General features: G+C 43.7%; 1 protein-coding gene across 8 annotated transcripts in view; it reads left to right on the forward strand.

Annotated features, from left to right (window-relative positions):
- Positions 1-23251, forward strand: part of septin12 (septin 12) — a 429590-nt gene that overhangs the window by 324101 nt on the left and 82238 nt on the right. The window lies entirely within an intron of this gene.

Consider the following 23251-nt stretch of genomic DNA (forward strand, 5'->3'; position numbering starts at 1 on the left):
CAGTCCGGATGCGGGGCGGTGGGGGGGAAGCGGGAGTCGGGTCGTGGTCAGGTCCGGTCCGGGGGCGGTGGGGGTTGGGAAAGCGGAAGTCGAGTCGGGTCGGGAGGAAGCAGGAGCTGGGCGTGGGAGGCAGCCTTATGCACACAGCCCCAGTGAGGCCATTCGGCCAGGGCTAGGGGCTGCATGCTTCGGGCCCCTCCCACACAGTTTTGGGCGCCTGCAGCTACTGCACATGCGCGCCCAATGTAGCGCGCATGTGCAGAGGTCCCAGCACTGTTTTCAGCGCAGGGACCTAGCTCCGCCCCCCACAGCTCGTGCTGCGCCGCGCCCAGCTGCAAACGACCTGCAGGGAGCCGGAGAATCTAAATTTTTTTTTTTAGGCGCACTTTGTGGCACGAAAAATGGGCGTCCAGGTCGGGGCTGCGCCGTTCTAGGCGCGGCCCGAAACTTGGGCCCAATGAAGGGTTCACTAATGAATTATCATTAGGAAACATAAAGTTCCTGCAATAAAACTGGTATGAAGTGTTCAAAAAATATTATAGAATAGTTTATCATTTGTAAAAATATAATTTGCCTGAATAATAATCAAAAATGGAAAACTTGAGGTCATTTGTGACGAAGCAGTGTATTAATGTATCATTAATTTATATGGTCGAGCTGTGAAAAATTACTTTTTACTGTAATTTGAGCAGAAAAGGAAATTTGACCTCTGGGGGAGCCCCCTCTGAAATTAGTGGAACATTAGCAATTATTATTACCTAGAATGTTTTTTTTTTGCAGCGTTGTAGTTAAGGTATGCGAAGTAACTAACAGATGGACACAGAGAACAAATTAAACACAACAAAGAAAAGCAACCATCAGAGAGAAGTTTAGGGAGCTCCCACTAAACGCAGTATCTGAGACCTGCTGCTTCTCTCTCTGGCTTAGCAAATGATTATTTTTGTAAGTGGGGCATCTGTCAGTGTGGCTGCCCCTGACCGTCTTTAAAACATCTGTTCTTACAAACAACAGCAAAAGATGAAATTCAAGATATTTGTTACAAAAAAAAATCTGCAGAGTTGGAAGAGGAAGCAGGGTCACGTCTCAATGAAGATAGTTGCTGTGATGAATTCAGTGTCACGAATATGAAAATTAGGAAGCCATGTTAAAATTTCATACACGTTTATGAGAAGTACAGCCATTCAAAGGAAACAAACTTGCTGAAAGGTTTCACATCACATTTTGTTGGTATCGGTGGGTTGTTTTTGCTCCAGGACAACTTTTTATCAGAGATTTTGATATTTTTCCTGTGTTTTTTTTACATGGTAGCCTTTCAAAGTGCCATTTTATCCAAATTAGCATTCAAGGGGACCGTTTAAAACATAGCTTTGTAAATATGGTCATATGGCAATCTTAATCAAGAAATTATGGATTGATTAGTTAATTTTCAAAACCTGTTGACTTCACCCTCCAATTCAATAACACGCTGCTTTTTAGCAAACTGAAAATGTTGTTGCCTTTACTGTAAGTACTAATGACAAGAAGTCATTAAATTGATAGAACATTTGATGTTAAAAGGAAATCCATTTGAGTGCTGTGTATCGTATTACATCCACAGGCCCATCCGTGCACTAATGCACTAGTCTGACGAGTCATGAATCACTTTCACTTCCAGTACCACACAGTGCATCTGTGTAATTAGTTACACAAAGACCATATGGGACCTGTACCAAAAATGGCTTTCCTCCCAGAGTTGAGCTTTATTATTCACTGTTGCTTGCTATAATTTTGGGACCATCTTTCCTTGTTAATGAGCTTTTATTTTAATCATCCGCAGTTCCTGTTCCCATGACTTTGATTGTGCTTCCTCAGTTCAGTTCTAATTACTGATGTTCAAAAGCTTCCTATTTAACTGGTTTATTGCAGCCCTTTATAGATTTATAGTCTGCATGACTTCAGGCATTTGCATGCGTGCACACACAAAGTACACAAGATCCAGATTGATCTTTGCCGATGCTGCTCATTCTATTGGTTCACTTTCTTCGTCACTTACTACCACTGATTAACCGGTGTAAATTGCTGTAATCTGCTTTAAACTACCCTATTTGCGAAAACAAATAATTTTCCAAATAAGTTTAATTTTAAAGCACCGTTAAGATCCCTCAAAATAAAAGGAACATAGGAACAATATTGATAATATCAATATCTAATTATCAAAGTCCACGACGAGGCCTTGGAAAATGTGGACCATTTTCCATACCTCGGGCGCTAATGTCAATAAGGGCAGACATCGATGACTAAGTTCAACACCACCTTCAGTGTGCCGGTGTCGCCTGAGGAAGAGTGTGTTTGAAGACCAGGACTTCAAACCCGGCACCAAGCTCATGGTCTACAGAGCAGTAGTGACACCCGCCCTCCTATATGCTTCAGAGACATGGACTATATACAGCAAGCACCTCAAAACACTGGAGAAGTACCACCAACGCTGCCTCCGCAAGATCCTGCAAATCCATTGGCATGATAGATGCACCAACGTCAGCGTTCTCGCTCAGGCCAACATCCCCAGCATCGAAGCACTGACCACGCTCGATCAGCTCCGTTGGGCGGGCCACGTCGTCCGCATGCTCAATACAAGCGCTCCCAAAACAAGCGCTCTACTTGGATATCCGACACGGCAAGTGAACCCCAGGTGGGCAAAGGAAACGCTTCAAGGACACCCTCAAAGCCTCCTTGAAAAATTGCAACATCCACACCGACACCTGGAAATACCTGGCCCAAGACCGCACAAAGTGGAAGAAAAGTATCCAGGAAGGCGCCGAACACCAAGTCTCTATGCCGAGAGTAGGCTGAAGCCAAGCGTAAACAGCGGAAGGAGCGCATGGCAATCAAAGCACCCCACCCACCCTTTCCTTCAACCACCGTCTGCCCTACCTGTGACAGAGACTGTAGGTCCCGCATTGGACTCATCAGTCACATGAGAACTCATTTTTAGTGTGGAAGCAAGTCATCCTTGACTCTGAGGGACTGCCTAAGAAGTAGTAGTTTGGAACACTAGCATTATTTGAAATGATTGACCTTATTTGCTCTGTACATCTGACAGAGCAGTGTAGTAAGAAACCTCAACTGTGACTATTCTGTAATAGTGTAGTTATATATTGGTAAATTGACATTGAAAAATTGACATATCACAATATAAAATTCTATACAATTGAAAAGGGCCCGAATCTATTTGTACAATCCAGTGCAGTCAAGTATATTTTAAGAGATTGAACTGATTGAAGCAGAATGCTTCATAGTAATGAAGAGACAAGAGGTAAGGGTTTAGAAAATAGTGTAATGATCTGTGGAACTCGGGTCAATTAATTGCTTTAAATATAAAGGACAAGCGTGCATTCAAAAAAGTTTCACACCGTACTTAATAGTTCACAATGAATCTGCGCATGCTGCAACTTCAAAACATAGACCAGTTATTGTATTCAACATTCATAAATGGGAAAAATTCTTGAGAAATGAAGTAGTGCAAATATAATCTTTCTTGGCAATCTGTACCTTCAGATGGACTTCAGTAAGAAAATAGCTTTATTGTGCCACTAAGCCATAACATGCCCCAAAGCCTCAATGTGGTTGAAGGCCCTATCTAAGAAACACTTTCTCTACATAAATGGGAAGATGGTTTGCTACCTATGAAAATCCACATTTACTAATTATATTCATCGTTTTGTAATGAATTAGGCTAAAATGTCAAACAGTTATATTGTCTGTCAATCCCGAAATCCTTCCGCATTTTTAACGTTGCGTAAATCTTTTTTTGCTATTTTAGGTGCGAGTCCATGGATGTCACGCATTTACTGATCGGGGACTTTCCCTGACACGGCAGGGCTTGGTGCTGCCCTTTAGTGAACTCCGTTCAGAAACCCATTGTTTATGTTCTCACTTTGTTCCTGTTTGAAGGATCCACTGAGAATTGTGAATGTGGCAAAGTGCTGATGGTGGACACTGAAGTTCTGTCAACCACTGCACCCTTACCCCTGTGCCACTGCTTTCAGCTAAATAAGCTGTTAAAAGCCGTGGCTTTAAGTTTAATCTAAAAGTACAAAGATGCGCATTGGGATCGCCGGTGTGTTGCGTAAACATTGGTACGAGCTCACCATTTGGGGTTCAGGATAATTTGACAGTGGTCTCTGAAGTTTGGCTGGGTCAGGGGTTCAAGTGTCTGTAGAGTTGCGGCATTGTTCGTTGTGGAGCACTAGGAGCTGGTTATTAGTTTGCGGCTCCACGCTGTCTTGTGCAGTAGTCTGCTCTATGTGGGCCTCTGTGAATGGGTTCTAAACTGCTTGGTGTTTCCCAAGGTCCAGGCGAGGTCCATATATTGCCCTTCTGACTGGCATATGTCCCACGATGTTTCAGACACTTGTTGGGTGGATTGTGCATCGTCTTGTAGCAGGCAGTGACAGTTGTGCTAACTGCGAATGTTGCAGAGAGGAATTGCTTCCCAACAGGCATGGGTTCAGATCTACACGGAAAGTAAGGCACGTTATGCTTTCTAGGTTGCTGCCCAGAATTGCTGCGGGAGCAGGACCAAAAAGTGTGTCGCAATATACCTTTCGGGCTGCAGCCCCTCACCTTTCCTCCCCCAAAGGGCAGTGGAATGCCTTCATCAATGTCTTTGATATCGTAAGGACCACAATGCACTTTTTTTGCTTATGTTTTTCGCCAATTCACCTGGGACCTATTTTATTCGACTCTCCATCTTGAACAGCGGTTTAACCTGTGGGATATGGGTATTGTGGCTTTGCAGAGCTCAAGGTAGGGTCTCGGAGGCATTGACTGCAAGATACAGGAGTAATTTGTCCCAGAAATTTATGCCAGTATCTGGAGGTCCAGGTGCCAGCTGCAGCCTGGACACAGTCCTTCAGAACTATGCTTCGAAGTGGCACTATGATGTCCCTCATCTTTCATGGCCACCAAGCCTGTGGTGAATAAGATGTGTCCAAATAGTTCTCCTTTGTGATTCAGAACTCCAAGGAATGCAATGCAATGGAATGGTTTCCTCCGGCCCATGTATCAGTCCCTCATTCGAGGATCTGGATTGAACAGCGGTGGGAGTTACCTGAGCCTTGACCCTGCCAACCTGTGCCTAAGCTCTTTGTACTTGGGCAAATGGGGTGTGTCTCTCCAAGGGCAAACAGAAGCTCTACCTGTGGATTTCTTTGTTACCCTAATGTTAGGCTTACTTATATATCAGACACCAAGCGGATGAAAAGAAAATCATATCTGATTTCCTGTCTTTTCCTGGTATTTCTATTATTTTTTAAAAAGAAGTATTCCCCTGAGAAACCTTGTTCATCAAACAGCTATTCGGGTAATCTGTTTACCTTTGTTTGCAACAGCAGAGTGTGTTGCTGACTGATGTTGTTAATACCTATGGTGCTTATCTCCACTTTTGCTCCTGGGCTTTTGATGAGGGCCACAGGGGACATGAGTGTATTTTGGGCACCATCATTGCATAAACTGTATTGCAGATATTGATTTCCACTACAGAACTGTAATACACTTCGAACATAGGATGCGCAGAAATGATTTACCTTTACAGATAGACTCTACATTAAGAGACAGCGGGTGGCTCAGAGTAAGGCAGGCCCTTAATGACAGCCGCAAGTGATATTGTAATTGGAAATCAGGAAATGGCAGATTTGATTCAATACAAGTGTAAAAAAATGATGGAGAAACTAAGGAGATTAAAGAAAGACAAATCTCTCAGACCCGATGGTTTCTGTTCAGTGAAATTCCAGAGGAAATTGTTGATGCGATAGTCATAATCTTCCAAAATTCTCTTGATTCAGGAATTGTTCCTTTGGATTGGAAAACTGCCAATATCACTCCATTATTTAAGAAAGGTAGGAAATGTAAACTAGGAAATTATAGTCCTATTAGTTGTGTTATACGGAAGTTACTAGAATTTGTTATTAGTGACTGAGCATTTGGACAAATATGAGCTAATCAGAGAGAGCGCCAGCATGGATTTGTAAACAGTAAGTAATGTCTAATGAGCCTAATTGAGATATTTGAGAAGGTAACTAACATGGTACATAAGGGAGTGTCTCTGGATGTTATTTATATGGACTTCCAGAGGCACTCAACAAGGTTCCACATAAGAGACTGTTAACAAAAATGAGAGCACATGGAATTGGAGGCAAATCTATTGGCTTGGATAGGGAAGGTTAAGAGGTAGGAGACAGAGTAGGGGTCAGAACATAAGAATTAGGAGCAGGTGTAAGCCATTTTGCCTCTCGAGCCTGCTCCACCATTCAATACTATCATGGCTGATCTTCTACCTCAACACTTTCCTGCACTAGTCTCATAATCCCTTGATTCCCTTAATATTCAAAAATCTATCGATCTCTGTCTTGAATATACTCAACGACTGAGCCTCCACAGCCCTCTGCGTACGTACTCAAATTACAGGATGTGATTAGTGATGTCCTCCAGGGATCTGTACTGGGGCCGCATCTTTTTACTATATTTATAAATGACTTGGATGAAGGAATGGAGTGTGTTCCACCCTCCCATAGACCTTCACTTTTGTTCTTTCCTCCCCACCCCCTTTCTCTGACTCTGTTACTTGCTTTAAAACCTGTTGCATCTCTTAACCTTTTCCAGTTCTGACAAATGGTCATCAACCTGAAACGTTAAGTCTGTTTCTCTCTCCGCAGATGCTGCCTGACCTGTTGAGTGTTTCCAACATTTTCTGTTTATATTTCAGATTTCCAGCATCCACAGTATTTTGCTTTTGCCATATATCTAAGTTTGCTGATGACATTAAGTTAGGTGGCATGGTAAATAATGTAGATGGGTGCAGAAAGTTGCAAAGGGACATTGATAGATTAAATGAGTGGACAAAACTGGCAGATGGAGTTCAATGTGGGGAAGTGTGAGATCATCCGCCTAGGACCCAAGATAGATAGTGTTTTCTAAATGGCAAGAAGCCAGGACCTGTGGATGAGCAGAGATTTAGGGGTCCAAGTACAGAAATCACTAAGCTTGTGGATACGTACAAACAATAATTAAAATGGCTTATGGAATGTTAGCCTTTATCACATATGGGCTGGAATACAATATGGTGAAAGTTATGTTACAGCTGTACAGAAGTCTGGTTAGACCCTATCTGGAGTACTGTGTTCAGTTCTGGGCACCGTACCTGAAAATATATATTGGCCTTGGAGGGTGTTATGTCTGTCATGCACTTATGAACGACTCCACAAGGCAATGTGTTGTACTCAAACTGTAGTGACCTTGGTCCTTTATTCGTAACTCTAGAGTGAGGCATAAGCATGGTAGGCAGCCTTTTATAAAGGGCCCTGCACACCTATGCAGGTGACCCTCAGGTCTCCCACCGCAGTGCCCTCTGGTGGACGGCCTCCGCCACAGGGGCAGGAAACCCTGGTCTCCACCAATTGCACCCTCTAGTGGTGCCAGCATAGTATATACACAGTGTAAACCTTATTGATAGCACATCAGGTAAATAAGTCTCCATCTTATGCAACTATACAGTGACTACACAGAGAATATATCGATAGTCTGCATATATAACCGAAGGGGGTGCAACGTAGATTCACTGGGATGAAATCGGGGCTAAAAGGTTTAAATTATTAGGGCAGTTTGCATAAACTAGGCTTGTATTGCCTTGAGTATAGAAGGTTAAGGGGTGGTCTAATTGGGATGTTTAAGGTGATTGTGGGAGTTGAAAGGGTAGATCGAGAAAAACTATTTCCTCTGGTGGGGGAGTCCAGGACAAAGGGGCATAACCTTAAAATTAGAGCCAGGCCGTTCAGGGGTGATGTCAGGAAGCACTTCTTCAGACAAAGGGTAGTGGAAATCTGAAACTCTTGCTCCCCACCGTCCACACACACACACACACACCTGTCGAGCCTGGGAGTTAATTGAAAATTTCAAAACTGGGATTGAGGGATTTTTGTTAGGCAAGGGCATTAAGGGTTATGGAACCAAGGTCCGAGGGGCTGAATAGCCTATTTCTGTTCCGATATTCCTATGACTCCGACAGAAAATGTTTTCCAGGATTCTCACTGTCTCCCCTGAGTTCGTGTCACTGTACTGTACCAGTGGCCGCAGAAAAGGAGACAACAGACTTCAGGTGCCTTGTGGACCATAAAGGAAAAACAATTGATTTATTCTTTTCTTCTCCCAAGCATCGAGTGCCAGTTAAGGTGGATTAGATGTTAATGGTTGGAGGCCTACAGGAGGGTATTTACTGCAGACTTAAGACCCATGGCCCTGTCACTGCAGTTTTTGATGTGGTTTCAGTGACAGACAGGTTTAGACACACAATCAAGTTAATACGTTATAACAAAGTTTGTCTCTAGAATTTGGAGGGCGGTGAGGTTTGGTGTACATTAAGCACATTTTCAAAGTATGTCACAATGATGTTCTACGGAGTGGGAATTGAGTTCAGGCAACTACAACATGCAGCTGTAGTTTGTTCAGTCCACCCACGTGCAACATGGTGGGTCCTGGCAGGGCAGTAGGAAATTACAAATATTATTAATGTTATTTTGCTAATATGTTCCTGTTTGGGAGTTTGTGGGTGGTAGAATTGCAAAGTTGGAGATTTTGACAACAGCAGTGTCAACGTGCAGAACATTCATTAACGTCTTGCAGTACAGCTTTCTTTAAACGTCTTGTAATGTCTGTAAGCTTGTAATGTTGTAGCTCCACACTGTGGATGTGGATGTATTGTGTTACTGCGACGAAAGGTGAATAAATGAGTCAGCTGACCAGAAGCTTCCGGAACTTCTGAGATGCTGTCTGCCATTATAGGAAGCTGTGTGTGCTGTGTTCTGTGAATATATCGCACGTCTCTATTAAACAATTAGATGCAACAAGAGCTGTAAACTGAGAATACAACGTAGAGCTGCACTGTTGGCACTGAAGGTAATAAACAGTAGTTAAAACATGTCCTGACATCAGCCCTGCTGCTATTCAGAAGCACGAACTAGTTTGCAACAAAAAATGTTGGGGCCGAAATTCAGGAACGCCAGAAAGCTGGTGCTCCTATGATTTCCTACCTGGTTTTTCCGCCGGGAGCGATGAGGTGGCCCGCCGATCGATTTTCAGCTCTTTGAAGATTTTTGTTACGTTGGACTGAAAGTTGTGCATAGTGGGGGCAGAAGTGCGGTGGTAAGTCATGCTGCAGGGTAGAAGTTGGGGCTGGAGCGAGACTCCACTGCTCGTCACCACACTTTCTCCCCTCTGTTAAAGGGGAGAGAATCGGGCATATTCTAGCTTCGGCCACTGGGCCACCAGGGACGGTTTCGGCCGGGCCAGCAGCCTGGCACCTGAGAGGGGGTGCCAGGCTGCCTGTTGGCGGCCCGGCCGAATGCGGGGGAACAATAGTAGGTGCACCGACAGAAAAAGCTGTCAGGGGCACCATCCAGTGGCTCGTGGATTTTTTTAAAACTAAATTTCAGGTGGATTAAAATTGAGGTACAGGATAACAGCTCTGCGCGTTTTTATGATGCGCTTGCGGCGGTTGGAAGTGGAGACAGGCTGAAAAATTCCCGCGGTGAATTTGGGCCGGGGCGGCCAATGGACTGCAACGTGGCGGCTACTCGATTCTGCCACATGGCCGCTTCAAAATGGCAGAAACACGTCTTATCCAGACCCTGAATTTCAGCCCCATTATATTCCCTTTGTGTTGTTGCTAAATGCTGTACGATGCCAGTAGTATTTATTCTTTAGAGCCAATGTAGTTCTGATGATGTGTCGTGAGTCATGGTCTGATAGTACTTTTAAAACCGCATTGGAGAGGATGCTGAATGCTACACTGCCGTTTCATTTCATTTTACCAACAAAGTAAATCCTAAGGATGCAAGGCATGTACATTATTTCCCACTATAAACCATCATATCGCATCGGTTTAATGCATAAGGGACGCTAACAGTTTAGTTTGTCCTGGTATCAGTTCACTTTTAGTCACATGATTTTCTATCACTGAGTCATACGGTTTCCTGATGACTTCCCCTTGAGTCATGAGCTACAATGTCTGGTCAGTTTAAATCATGTAACACTATCATTTCAGTTTGAATCATTCACAATTTGGCTTGATGTATGTAAATTTACTGCTCAGATTCCTTATCTCCTATGCTTCTGAATTAATTCAACTGGTAATCAGTGTTCATTTCTGTGCCTTTTAGATATTAACAGATACCTCGAATTCTGTTTTAACGTCTCAGCATTGATTAACCTTTGCAGCTTTGCTTTTATGGCTTACGACAACCCTTTTAATCTCTTCAGTGTCTTTCTGTCTTCTAGCACACTCCAAGCTTTCTTCCTACATTTAACACAGGAAGAGAACACATTTGAATTTGAAAGCCATAGCCACGTGAAATATTTGAGTACACTGATTGAAGCAGGAACCAGTAAAGGCCACAGAAGGCAAAAATTCCGTGACAGATTTTCATCAAAGTTCCAGAATTCTCCCTGCTCTGAACAACTATTATTATTATTTTCATTATCATTATTATTCCATCCTTTCCAATATTTTAGCCAAAGAGATGACTCAACATGAAAGGAATTTATATTCGTCCTGGTAACATGCACTCAAACAGGAGCTGCTCAATCATTTATTGATAGCCAGCCACTCAAAAGAGTGTTTCATTGTGTCTCGGAGGAAGAGATTCATCATACTTGTAGCTTAAGATGGCAGGCAAGTTGTCCAGTGTGTGTTAGATTTTACGATTCATACACTACTTACAAAACAAGATAAATGGATAAAAGATACTTGCAAAGAGATGCACTGTTGACTGAGTAGTGAAACACAGTGACAGGACATACAATATTTGGTTATCTGTTTTCTCTTGGGGACTGTAGTACAAATGTTGGGCAACTATTTTTAAAGCAATGCATCATGGCTCTAGTGTACTTTTTTAAATATCTTGTGGGACATCAAGTTGTCAGGTAACGTGAAGAAACTTCAGTCAGTATGAGACGGGCATTGATGGCTGTCACTGTAGTACTTAGCAGCAGTGTAAGGGGGTCAGATAATGTCAACATAAGGAGCAAAGCTTAAGTAGTTTGTTCACCATTTAAACCCCTAGATTGAATTATTGGCTGTTTAGAATGTGGAGATTAGTGAATTTAAATTACTTTTTTGAAGATGAAAAGTATTTTATTCACTGATCACCTTGATGTATTAATAGAGGACCTTAAGATATACATCTCTTTCCTCCTTCAAGACGCTCCTTAAAACATACCTCTTTGACCAAGCTTTTGGTCACCTACACTAATTTCTACTTATGTGGCTTGGTGTCCATTTTTAAATTTTATCTCTCAATACTCCTTTGAAGCGCCTTGAGACACTTCACTACATTAAAGGCACTTTATAAATACAAGTTGTTGTATTAAGACTGATAGCAATGATCAGGATATTGTGGATGGAAATTTAAATAAAAGCTCACCATTCCATATGATCGAAAGGCTTCTACTTTAGTTTTAGAGCCTAACCATTTTATCATCCCAGTCCGAACCAATTGACTCAGCTATTTGGGTTTTAACAGACAGCTCTGTGTCCACGTAACGCCTCAGATTATGCCCAAGGTCTGTACACACACAATCAATTCAGATGGTACAAAGCAATAATGTGAAGTGCTGAATTTGGTGCACAGTAATTTTGTTCCAGTGACCTGGCCCCAATCTGATCAGGACCTCCTGACCCTGTCTGCTTCAGAGCCTTGAATTCCTCAATGTAAGCATACTGTGGACTGCTTTCAAGTTAGCAATTCTTTCATCGTAAAACGCCCCTCGCACAAACATTCTATAGAGCTCGAGGAAGAAAGCCATTGTCTGTTTATAGGATGGCCTTGTATAATTGCACTTTAGATGTTTTTTTTCTATCCTTAACACTCAAAGAATGTCTTAAATAACCTATTTGGAATACAGATTTGCTGCTACTTGTTTGACACGTGTTTAAATGGTACTTGTATGGTGTTACTCTGGTTTGTTATATTCTCTTACTTCATCTCGCCCTGATAAAATGAAGGTGGGAGGAATCTTGTGTGGAGCATAAGGACTGGCATAGACCTGTTGGTCCGAATGGCCTGTTTCTGTGCTGTGAATACTATGTAATCACTGTGGTTTTCAAAACCATAAGAACACAAGAAATAGGAGCAAGGGTAGGACACTCGGCCCATTCAGTAAGATCATGGCTGATGTTCTACCTCCACTCTACCTTCCTGCACTTTCCCCATATCCACTGATTCCCTCAATATCCAAAAATCTAACGATCTCTGTATTGAATATAATCAATGACTGAGCATCCACAGCCCTCTGGGTAGAGAATTCCAAAGATTCACAAGCCATTGAGTGAGGAAATATCTCATCATCTCAGTCCTAAATTGCTGACCTTTTATTGGCAACTGTGACCCCTGGTTCAAGATTGCCCAGCCAGGGGAAACATACTCCAACATCTACCTTGTCAAGCCTTGTAAGAATGTTGTGTGTTTCAATGAGATCACCTCTCATTCTTCTAACAGGAATATAGGCCTGCCAATCTGAAAAATGACCCGTTTATTCCTACTCTCTATTTTCTGTCCGTTAACCAATCCTCAATCCATCCTTATATATTACCCCCAATCCCATGAGCCCTAATTTTATGTAATAAGCTCTTGTGTTGCACCTTATCGAATGCTTTTTGAAAATACAAATACACCACATTCACTTGATGTGACTCCCCCCTCTTCCTCCCTCCCTCCCCCCCCCCCAGGGCTTTGAACCCCCTACCCCCACCCCACCCCAACCTGGGCCCAGCACTTACCTGGTCACGCAATGTCCTGGTCTGTGTTCCCTGCACGATGGAAGCCAGCCTGTCCCCACCCTTTACATCACACACACGTCATGGAGTTAAAACTCCACACATGCTGGAAAACCCGCCGTCTCCCAGCTAGCCCAAAATATTTGTTTAATATTTCTGCCATTTCCTTATTCCCCATGATAATTTCTCCTGTCTCTGCCTGTAAGGGACTCAAGTTCACTTTTGCTAATCTCTTCCTTTTTACATATCTATAGAAGCTTTTACAATCTCTTTTTATGTCCCTTGCTATTTTACTCTTATTCTATTTTCTCTCTCTATTTCTTGGTCCTCCTTTTTTTGAATACTAAATCCTCCCAATCCTCAGGCTTACTACTGCTTTTGTATCATAAGTATCATTGCAATAAGTAATAGGAAGTGTAAATAGGATAGATGGAAAGGAAAGGAAAGACTTGTATTTATATAGTACCTTTCATGACCACTGGGCGTCCCAAAGCATTTTACAGCCAATGAGGTAATTTTGAAGTGTGGTCACTGCTGTAATGTAGGAGTATGTGTTTTTAATAAGTTATTTATCGTGTATTGCACAGCGTACATTTTTAAACAGGTCCTGCGTATCAGAAATAATGTTTGTGTGATGGTGTTCCCCATATATGGCACCCCACCCTCTACCACCTTCAACATTCACAGCGTCCACCACCAGTGCACCGTGGCTGCAGTGTGTACCATCTACAAGATGCACTGCAGCAACTCACCAAGGCTTCTTCGGCAGCACCTCCCAAACCTGCAACCTCTACCACCTAGAAGTACAAGGGCAACCACCATCACCGGCAAGTTCCCCTCCAAAGTCACACACCATCCTGACTTGGAAATATATCGCCGTTCCTTCATCGTTGCTAGGTCAAAATCCTGGAACTCCTTCCCTAACAGCACTGTGGGAGTACCTTCACCACACGGACTGCAGCGGTTTAAGGCGGCAGCTCACCACCAACTTCTTGAGGGAAATTAGGGATGGGCAATAAACGATGGCCTTGCCAGCGACGCCCCCATCCCAGAACAAATTTAAAAGAAATATATGGTAGGACGTGCTGTGCAAGTGTGTTCACTCCATTAACATCATCGAAGGGGGATGCTTATGTGAAAGCTTGCCAGGACTCACTGCACATACAGAGTCTGTGTTGTGTTCTTTTAGAAATAGTTGCGCTAACTCTCGCACTGAGTTTTCTGAGAAGGTACCAACCCCTTCCACTGGGGTAGCTTTAGAAATACAAACACAGCTCCTCAGACTGGCTCTCATCACGCAAACTATAGTGCAATCAGGGGCTCTTAATGGACACACTCCATGGAGGAGAGCCTCTTTTGTGTCAGCAGAGAACACATCCGCTTGCATTGAATGATGGCCAGCTATAGTCCACAAAGATTCTGTTCAGAAAAGTGACTGCTTTTCATAGGGGAGGAGAAAAAAAACCACTGGCATTCATACAGCTATAACTCTGGGAGAGTGGGAACTCCGGAGAGATGACATAAGCAGCTATTTACGCTGTCTCTCTCTGCCAAAGTTACAGTGGGAGCTCGGGAGAACCCCCCCAACAAAAAATCTCCCCCAAGTACTTCTGTTCTTTGCTCATCCTGTGGCTGTGTATTATTCTTAATGTAAAAATAGAAAGCTGTGCACTTATAGTTGTGGAATCATCAAACGAACAAGTGTCTTGAAACTTAAAATACATTTCTGACCAGACTGTTCTAATATGCAGTTCAACTAGTGGAGCAGCCTCCAATTATTCGCATCTCACAGATGATGTCATGGCTTTTACACGGTGCAGTCTGTGTGTTTTATTCAACCCTCCAAACACAGTTGCTTTTTATGACCCAATTGAGTTAAAAACAAACCTTGCCAAGGTTTCCCCGAGACAGACTTCTCGAGAGCGGCTTTTTATGAGAGCAGGTTGAGGTGTGGACTGCAGCAACTTACAAGCCTGCTCATTCTGAAATCTCATTGCATGAACACGGTGATTTATTGTGAATGAAATGGTAGGTTTTAGCTGTTGTTCTGAGTTTTTACACCTTTAGGAACTGAGTCTACCATCCTACTGGGCACAATGAGAGAGGTTATTGCTAGTTGCCGATCCAAGAACATCTAGAATGGTTAGAGACTGAGGGCCCAAGTTTCGGCCTCAGTTGCTCCTGATTTTTTGGAGCAACTGATGTAGAACGGAGTATCTTAGAAATTCAAATTCTCGGCATTTAGTTTGCTCCAGTTCTAGTCAGTTAGAACAGTTTCACTTTGGAACAGAATTTTTTTTTCAAAAGGGGGCGTGTCCGGCCACTTACGCCTGTTTTCAAAGTTTCGGCAGTGAAAACTTACTCCAAACTAACTTAGAATGGAGTAAGTGAAGATTTTTGTATGCTCGAAAAAACCTTGTCTATACTTTAGAAAATCAGGCGTAGGTTACAAATCAGGCGTAGGGAATGGGGGGGGTTTAAAGGGAAGTTTACAAACATTAAACACTTCAGTTTTACAAATAAAGAGCCATCATCAATAATAAATGATAAAAACATCAATAAATCAACCAATAAATCAATCAAAAAAAATTAATAAATAATTTTTTTTTAAAATCAGTAAATAAAACATTTTCTACTTACCGACTACAGCACCGGGAGCCCTCCAACAGCGTGCTGGGATGCTCCCCCCAGTGTCTCTATATCTCTGTCTGTCTGTGTGTGTCTCTCACACTCTGTCTGTCGGTGTCTGTGTTTCTGACAGCGAGGGAAGGAGGGGGGTAGAGGGAGGGGGGGAGGGGGGAAGAGGAGGAGGGGCGGGAGGGGGGAAGAGGAGGAGGGGCGGGAGGGGGGAAGAGGAGGAGGAGGAGGGGGGGAAGGGGAAAGGGGGGGAAGGAGGAGGGGGGGAAGGGGAAAGGGGGGGAAGGAGGAGGGGGGGAGAAGGAGAAGGGGGGGCGGGGGACGGGGGGAGGCTGAACGGGGCAGGAGAAGGCTGAACGGGCCGGGCCTGGCCGGGCCCAAGACTTCGGGCAGGGCCCGTCCCCAGCACCAGATTTACAGGTAGGTGGCGTTGGGTCGGGTCATGTCCGGGGTCGGGAGCGCGGGTCAAGTCAGGTCAGGTCCGATCCGGGGGGGGGGGGGATGGAGGGAGGGTTGGTTCGGGTCGGGGGGGGAGGGAGGGAGAGCGAGTCGGTTCGTGTCGGGTGGCGGGGGGGGGAGCGCGGGTCCGGTCCGGGGGCGGGGGGGAGCGGGGGTCGGGTCCGGTCCGGGGGCGGGGGAAGCAGGAGTCGAGTCGAGTCGGGTCGGGAGGAACCAGGAGCTGGGCGTGGGAGGAGCCTTATGCACGCAGCCCCAGTGAGGCCATTCGGCCAGGGCTAGGGGCTGCGTGCTTCGGGCCCCTCCCACACAGTTTTGGGCGCCTGGAGCTACTGCACATGCGCGCCCACTGTAGCGTGCATGTGCAGAGATCCCAGCACTGTTTTCAGCGCAGAGACCTAGCTCCGCCCCCTACAGCTCTTGCTGCGCCGCGCCAGGCCCAAGAGGACCAGCAGGGAGCCGGAGAATCTGGAAGTTTTTTTTTAGGCACACTTTTTGGCGCGAAAAACGGGCGTCCAGGTCAGGGCTGCGCTTTTCTAGGCGCGGCCCGAAACTTGGGCCCCTGAGTTTCTATCTCAGCCACTCTGTTTTATGCTAACTTTCTTCCTCCCCTGAAGGTACTGACTCTCCCTGGGGTACAGCTCTACAGGTGCTGGCAAACCCTTCAATACCTTCCAAAAGTATTCAATCTTTGTACTAGGTCATGCTAGGATCCACTTGCTCAACATAAATTGGAAATTATGATGTTTGGTTGTGATTTCACACGTACCATTTCTAAAAAAAAATGATCTTGATGGTATCCTTTTCTAGTTAGAAAGAACAAACAAACTTGCATTTTTGCAGCACCTTTGATGAACTCCAGACATCCCAAAGTGCATCACAGCCAATTAAGTAATTTTGAAGTGTCGTCACTGTTGTGGTGTAGGGAAGTGCAGCATGTCCATGACACCAGGGGAATCCTCTCCTCCTCATCAAATAGTACCATGGAATCTTTCACCTCCACCTGACAGCTCAGTTTAAGATCTCATCGGACAGACAGCACTTCCAACAGTGCAGCACTCCCTCGGTACTGCACTGAATTGTTAGCCGAGACTCTGTGCTGCAGTCTCTGGAGTGGAGCCTGAACCCACAATCTTCTGCTCAGACGTGCTACCACTAAACCAAGGCTGACACCATTAGAAACAAAAGGTTCAGTTCTTAAGCTATTAAAATGGTTCTCTCTTTCTCCTTTCACATTCAGTGGACTGCAGATTGGTTAGCGGATCATTACTGGGTCAGTGTGTGTGCAGTATCTAGAGTGCTTGCTTTGGGAGTCTCATGTTGGACATGCGGACGATGTGGCCCACCCAACAGAGCTTATTGAGCGTGGTCAATGCTTTGTTGCTGGGGACGTTGGCCTGAGCGAGAACACTGACATTGGTGCATCTATCCTGCCACTGGATTTGCAGGATCTTGCGAAGGCAGCACTGCTGGTACTTCTCCAGCTTCCACATCTCTCAGCCATATAGGAGGGCAGGTATCACTACTGCCCTGTAGACCATGAGCTTGGTGCCAGATTTGAGGTCCTGGTCTTCAAACACACTCTTCCTCAGGCGACCAAAGGCTGCGCTGGTGCACTGAAGGAAGTGTTGGACCTCGTCGTCAATGTCTGTTCTTGCTGACAGTAGGCTCCAGAGGTATAGAAAATGGTCCACGTTATCCAAGGCCTCGTCGTGGATTTTGATAATCGGGCGGGCAGAGCTGTGTGGCGGGATCAGGTTGGTAGAGGACCTTTGTCATACGGATGAAACGCTTCAAGGACACTCTCAAAGCCTCCTTGATAAAGTGTAACATCCCCACCGACTCCTGGGAATCCCACGACTGCCCAAAGTGGAGGAAGAGCATCCGGGAGGGCACTGAGCAACTCGTCCCATTGCCGAGAACAAGCAGAAACCAAGCGTAGACAGCGGAAGGAGCATGCGTCAACCCAGGCTCCCCACCCAGCCTTTCCTTCAACCACTGTCTGCCCCACCTGTGACAGAGACTGTAAGTCCCGCATTGGACTCATCAGTCACCTGAGAACTCATCCTTGACTCCGAGGGACTGCCTATGATGATGAGTATCTGGAATAAATGTAAATATTCCATTCTGAAAACAGTCAACTTAATTCTAGCTTTAGTTTTCATCTGTGACTGGGTATGTTTGCAAAGTACGCAAGTATCTCTTTCATGGCATTTGTATATACAGGGTATACGTAAAGCAAATTTTGCTTGATTTTCCTAATTAGCCTGTGTACACTGGTAGTTTAAACTGACCATTTAATTACAAACAGAAGGGAAATTATTACTCCTTTGTTTGTTCTTTTGTCTCTGTCTGTGGGAAAGCTTTGTATGTGAATACGATTCAGAGTTTAACTCAGTGACTATCTGTGAGAAATCCAAGACGGTGAGACTGAACTTTCCAGTGACGATAAAACTTTAACACTATTGAGCCTGAAGCAATGCTGACTTCCAGATGAAGAAGCAAAACCTGCGTCTTTCATATCCTCATGACATTCCAAAGTGTTTCACAGCCAATTAAATATTTTTGCAGTTCAGTCATTGGTAACAAATGTGGCAGATAATTTGCACACAGTAAGCTTCCACAAACGGATAAATGATCGTTTTATGGGTTTTTGATGGTGATGCTTACTTCCACCTCCCGTAACATCGCCCTGATAAAGATTGTAATATATTTACAATCTATATTAATGACTTGGATGAAGGGACAGTGTAATGTAGCCAGGTTTGCTGATGATACAAAGATGGGTGGGAAAGCAAGTTGTGAGGAGGACACACAGAATCTGCAAAGGGATATAGACAGGCTCAATGATTGGGCAAACATTTGGCAGGTGGAGTATAATGTGGTTATCCACTTTGGCAGGAAAAATAAAAAAGCAAATTATAATTTAAATGGAGAGAGATTACAAAATGCTGCAGTAGAGGGGCCTGGGGGTCCTTGTGCATGAAACACACAAAGTTAGTATGCAGGTACAGCAAATAATCAGGAAGGCAAATGGAATGTTGGCCTTTACTGCAAGAGGGATGGAGTATAAAAGCAGAGAACTACTGCTACAACTGTACAGGGTATTGGTGAGACCACACCTAGAGTACCGCGTACAGTTTTGGTCTTTAAGGAGGGATATACTTGCATTGGGAGGCAGTTCAGTGAAGGTTCACTAAGTTGATTCCTGAGATGAAGGGGTTGACTTATGAAGAAAGGTTAAGCAGGTTGGGTCTATACTCATGAAGTTTAGAAAAATGGGAGGTGATCTTATTGAAACATATAAGATACCTGGGGGGCTCGACAAGGTAGATGCAGAGAGGATGTTTCCACTCATGGGGGAATCTAGAACTAGGGGACATAGTTTAAGAATAAGGGGTGACCCATTTAGAACTGGAGGAATTTTTTTTCTCGGGGGGTCATAAGTTTGTGGAATTTTCTGCCCCAGAGAGCTGTGAAGGCTGGGTCATTGAATATATTTAAGGTGGAGATAAACTGATTTTTGAACGATATGGGAGTGAAGGGTTATGGGGAGCGGGCAGAGAAGTGGAGCTGAGCCCAAGATCAGATCGGCTAGGTTCTTATTAAATGGCAGAGCAGGCTCGAGGGGCCAAATGGCCTACTCCTCCTATTTCATGTTCGTATATTCTAAGACGCTCCTTAAAACCTACCTCTTCGACCAAGCTTATGGTCATCTGTCCTAATATCTCTGTGGCTCGGTGTCAAATTTTGTTAACGTTCCTGTAAAGCGCCGTGGGATGTTTTACGTTAAAAGTTATAAATGCAAGTTGTTTTTGTGGGTTGAGGAATACGTTTATTCCGTGACACTGGGGAAACCTCTCTGCTCTTTGACTAGCACCAGGAATATCTTCAGGAAAGAAGAGAAAAGTAGCAAAAAAAAGTAAGAAATAAAGTTGCCAATTCTGGGAGATAATCTGTTATTAGTACCAGGCAATAGTGGGCCTTACAGTATGAGCCTTTTCAGGAACTGTTTAGATGATTCTCCTCCATGCCCTTCCTTCCCCTTTTAATATTGAGTCTTTGAGTATCATTCAGATATTCATAAATGGCGGATCATTCAATGTGGGTTCATACCCACATGTACACTGCTCAACTCTGCAATGGCCCTCTTCAGATTGTCTTCTCTAGCTTATGAATTCAGAGTCAGTCCATGATCTCCGTGTCCTCAGGCAGATTTAGATTTAGGGTTTCAATAAGTGGGTAAACAGTTCCTGCAAAGGCTCATACTGCAAGGCCCACTATTGCCTGGTACTAATAACGGACTATTTCCCAAAATTGGCAACTTTATTTCTTACTCGTTTTTTCTACTTTTCTCTTCTTTCCTGAAGATATTCCTGGTGCTATTCAATTCACTTTGTATAAGAAAGCTGGTCAGAATCAGAAATTATTTAAAAATGTGAACAGGAGACAAATATATTTCTTGCCACGTATAATGCGATTTTTTATATATATAATCGGTTCCACCTAATGCTGGCTGAGAGAATGGGCTTCAGTGTGTGGTAAAAGGGCAGATTTCAATAAGGAGCTCAGCTGGTGCAACTCAGTACTATCTGTTTAGTCATGGTTGTAATGAATGCTCCAACGTGTTTTCTGTTGAAATCAGGGACATCAGTTGATGAAAGCATTTTACTGTGCCTTAATCCGGTTCAAAACATAACTTGAACACTCATTATAACCATTTAAATGTGCCACACTCTCATTTCAGTCTTCATAAAGTAACAGGTAGCATAGCGTATTTTCTGTTAGACATGTGCTTGGCACTGGGTCTGAGCTTTTCAGTGCAGTGGGCTGTGTTATATAAAGCGGCAGTGTTCAATAATGCATTAAGTATACGTGCTGTCATTGACAAATTTGCCTTTAGCCTTTTTGGTTTGTTTGTTTGATGACAGTGAGGCAGTTCCCACGCTGGTTCTGCAGTATCTCGCAGGAAGTTAGGACGTGTCATACTGGGTCTGCCCCACCTGGCAGCAAAATTGTTTTCTGCACCACCAGTAGCACAAAGCAAAGAGTCCGATGCATGTTGTCTATTAAAAATGTTGCCAGAACTCTGACCTTTCCATGACCAAATCCACCAGAGGTCTTGAGTAGATCAGCAAATGATGGCGCACATAATGATTTACGACTCTTGTGACTCTCCTTTCTTCTCATTTCATCGACACAGTGGAACTATTGATGTAATGTCAGCTTCTGTTGCTCTTACGGTGCAATTCACAATATTGCAACTCAATAAGAACTAATTTGCTTGAAAAAAATGTTTGATGGGATTTAAGGAGCCCTTTTCCAGCGATATAATCAGCGGGGCACATTATGATGAGTGGATTTAGTAATCGTTGTAAGTGTCCAGTAAAAAGGAGTTCGACCGGAATCTGATGGAGATGATGTATCTGGGTCCATTTCGCAACACAGGACCCCTTCACAACACAGGACCCCGAGTAAAATAAACCTGTGAGCTCTAGACTGGTCAAAGGTTAAGTAAAGGAGGAGTGGCAGGGTTCTTTCACAGATTACACGAGGCAAAATTATTAGTTACTTAACCAATAGAGCCAATAAAACTGTGCTTGTAAAGTAAAATAAAACAAGGCTTGTTGCAATCAATCTTAAATGGAAGCGTGCATTATGGACACATAGCTGTAATCCATTGAATATCAATTTATTCCATAAATGAGAGAACTGCAGACCATCCAACCTTAAGTGAATTATAGAAGCTACACATCAGTTCATATTCAGTTTAGGTTATATTTTGGAGAGAAATTAATATTTTTGACATTTCCTTGCAGTATGCCTATTTTTATATTTATTTTGATGGAGTGGAGGTTGGGAGAATTATTGGGGTGCATGATATGTTAGTTGATGTACTTTTAAATGGATCGCTGCGCTTGACCAGCGAACTAGTAGCCAACGTGCCTGTGAAGATTGCAGAGAATGAAGCGCTGCTGTAAGAATATGCAAAAGTTAAAAACCATGGCAGTAAATTTGGAGGTCCATGGTCTTATGGGTTGAGGAATGGGGGTGTGGAACAGAAAAGATCAGATTTGTTGTATTACAATGCTGCTGTAAGGGACTGTTAGAGCGAGGTAACAGTCGTGTTTAAATGTCAAGCTGCATGAGCCTGACTGAGCGCTGAATATTTTGTTGAAAACACATAAGGAATAGAGTTTGTCCCAAACAGGAATTGATGGTATTGATTGATTGATTGCCCGAAATTAAGCACCTTAACTGCAAAGTTACTTAAATTAACTGGATTGTGCTGACGATGCGATTTGAATTGAGGGAACAGTTAACAGGAATTCTTGAAAGAATTAATCAGGTAGGTCCTCATCGGTATATAAGGTTGTGCTAACAAGATGCTTCTTAATCTGTCTGAGTCTCCAAAGAAATTCTGTTGGGCAGCAGATAAGTTTTATGTAATTAGGAGACGTTGGATAACAAAACTGTATTCAACAGTTACTGACAAACATCTGGCATACATATATTTTGTTTAGTATCAAAGATTGGATTCATGAAATGTTACGTGATGCTTTTTGAACATAGTTATCATCTTAATGGTCTAACAATAATTACTGATCCCTAGTATTTAAGATGGTTTGACGTTCATCACATTTTTAACTCCAATGGTTTAATATTTTCTGTGACTCTTATTACAAAAAAAGAAAGCGACTGAATTGTGTCTGCATTATCTACTTAGCACTAAAACAATTTCATTTACCCAATTGTTTCTCCTCTGGAAAGTGTTAATTCCAGTTAGGGCTCAGTTCTATGGGGACTGAGCGCCCTCTCACTCCTCATCCAAGTAGTCATTCTTCATTGTAAGTCTAAGCATGGGTGTTTTGGCAGGCCTTTTGACCATGGGAAAGTGATCTAGAGTGGGGTGGCTGGCTGACTGACCCCTCCTTGTTTCAGATCACTGCTGCCAGTGGCGTAGTACCCACTATCGGTGCCCGACTGGGATCAGCATGTTTAGCGCAGGGAAGGGATCGACCCAACAACCCCGCTGAATTGTCAGTCAATTTTGTTTGTTTTTCCTCCAATTTAATTTTTTAAATTTTCTTCTCTCCCCTTGGATGCCACCATAAAAAGGACCATTTCCTGTCAACTCAAAGCTAGCGGGTAACCTAATTCTAGCCTCTTGTCGATGGTCCCCTTGAACTGAGTGCTCAGAGGTGCTCACTTCAACTTTCCTTTTCAGTGGAAAAACAGATTCCCCCAGGTGGCTCCCTCTGAAGGCACAATCGAGATTGGGGAAGACAGAGATGTGCACCTGTTTTCTATCACTACAGCAAGTACATGGCAGTGATAAATGGTGCGCTTTCC

This window comes from Pristiophorus japonicus, chromosome 15 (genome assembly GCF_044704955.1).
Source record: "Pristiophorus japonicus isolate sPriJap1 chromosome 15, sPriJap1.hap1, whole genome shotgun sequence".
In the NCBI taxonomy this organism is placed as follows: Eukaryota; Metazoa; Chordata; class Chondrichthyes; family Pristiophoridae; genus Pristiophorus; species Pristiophorus japonicus.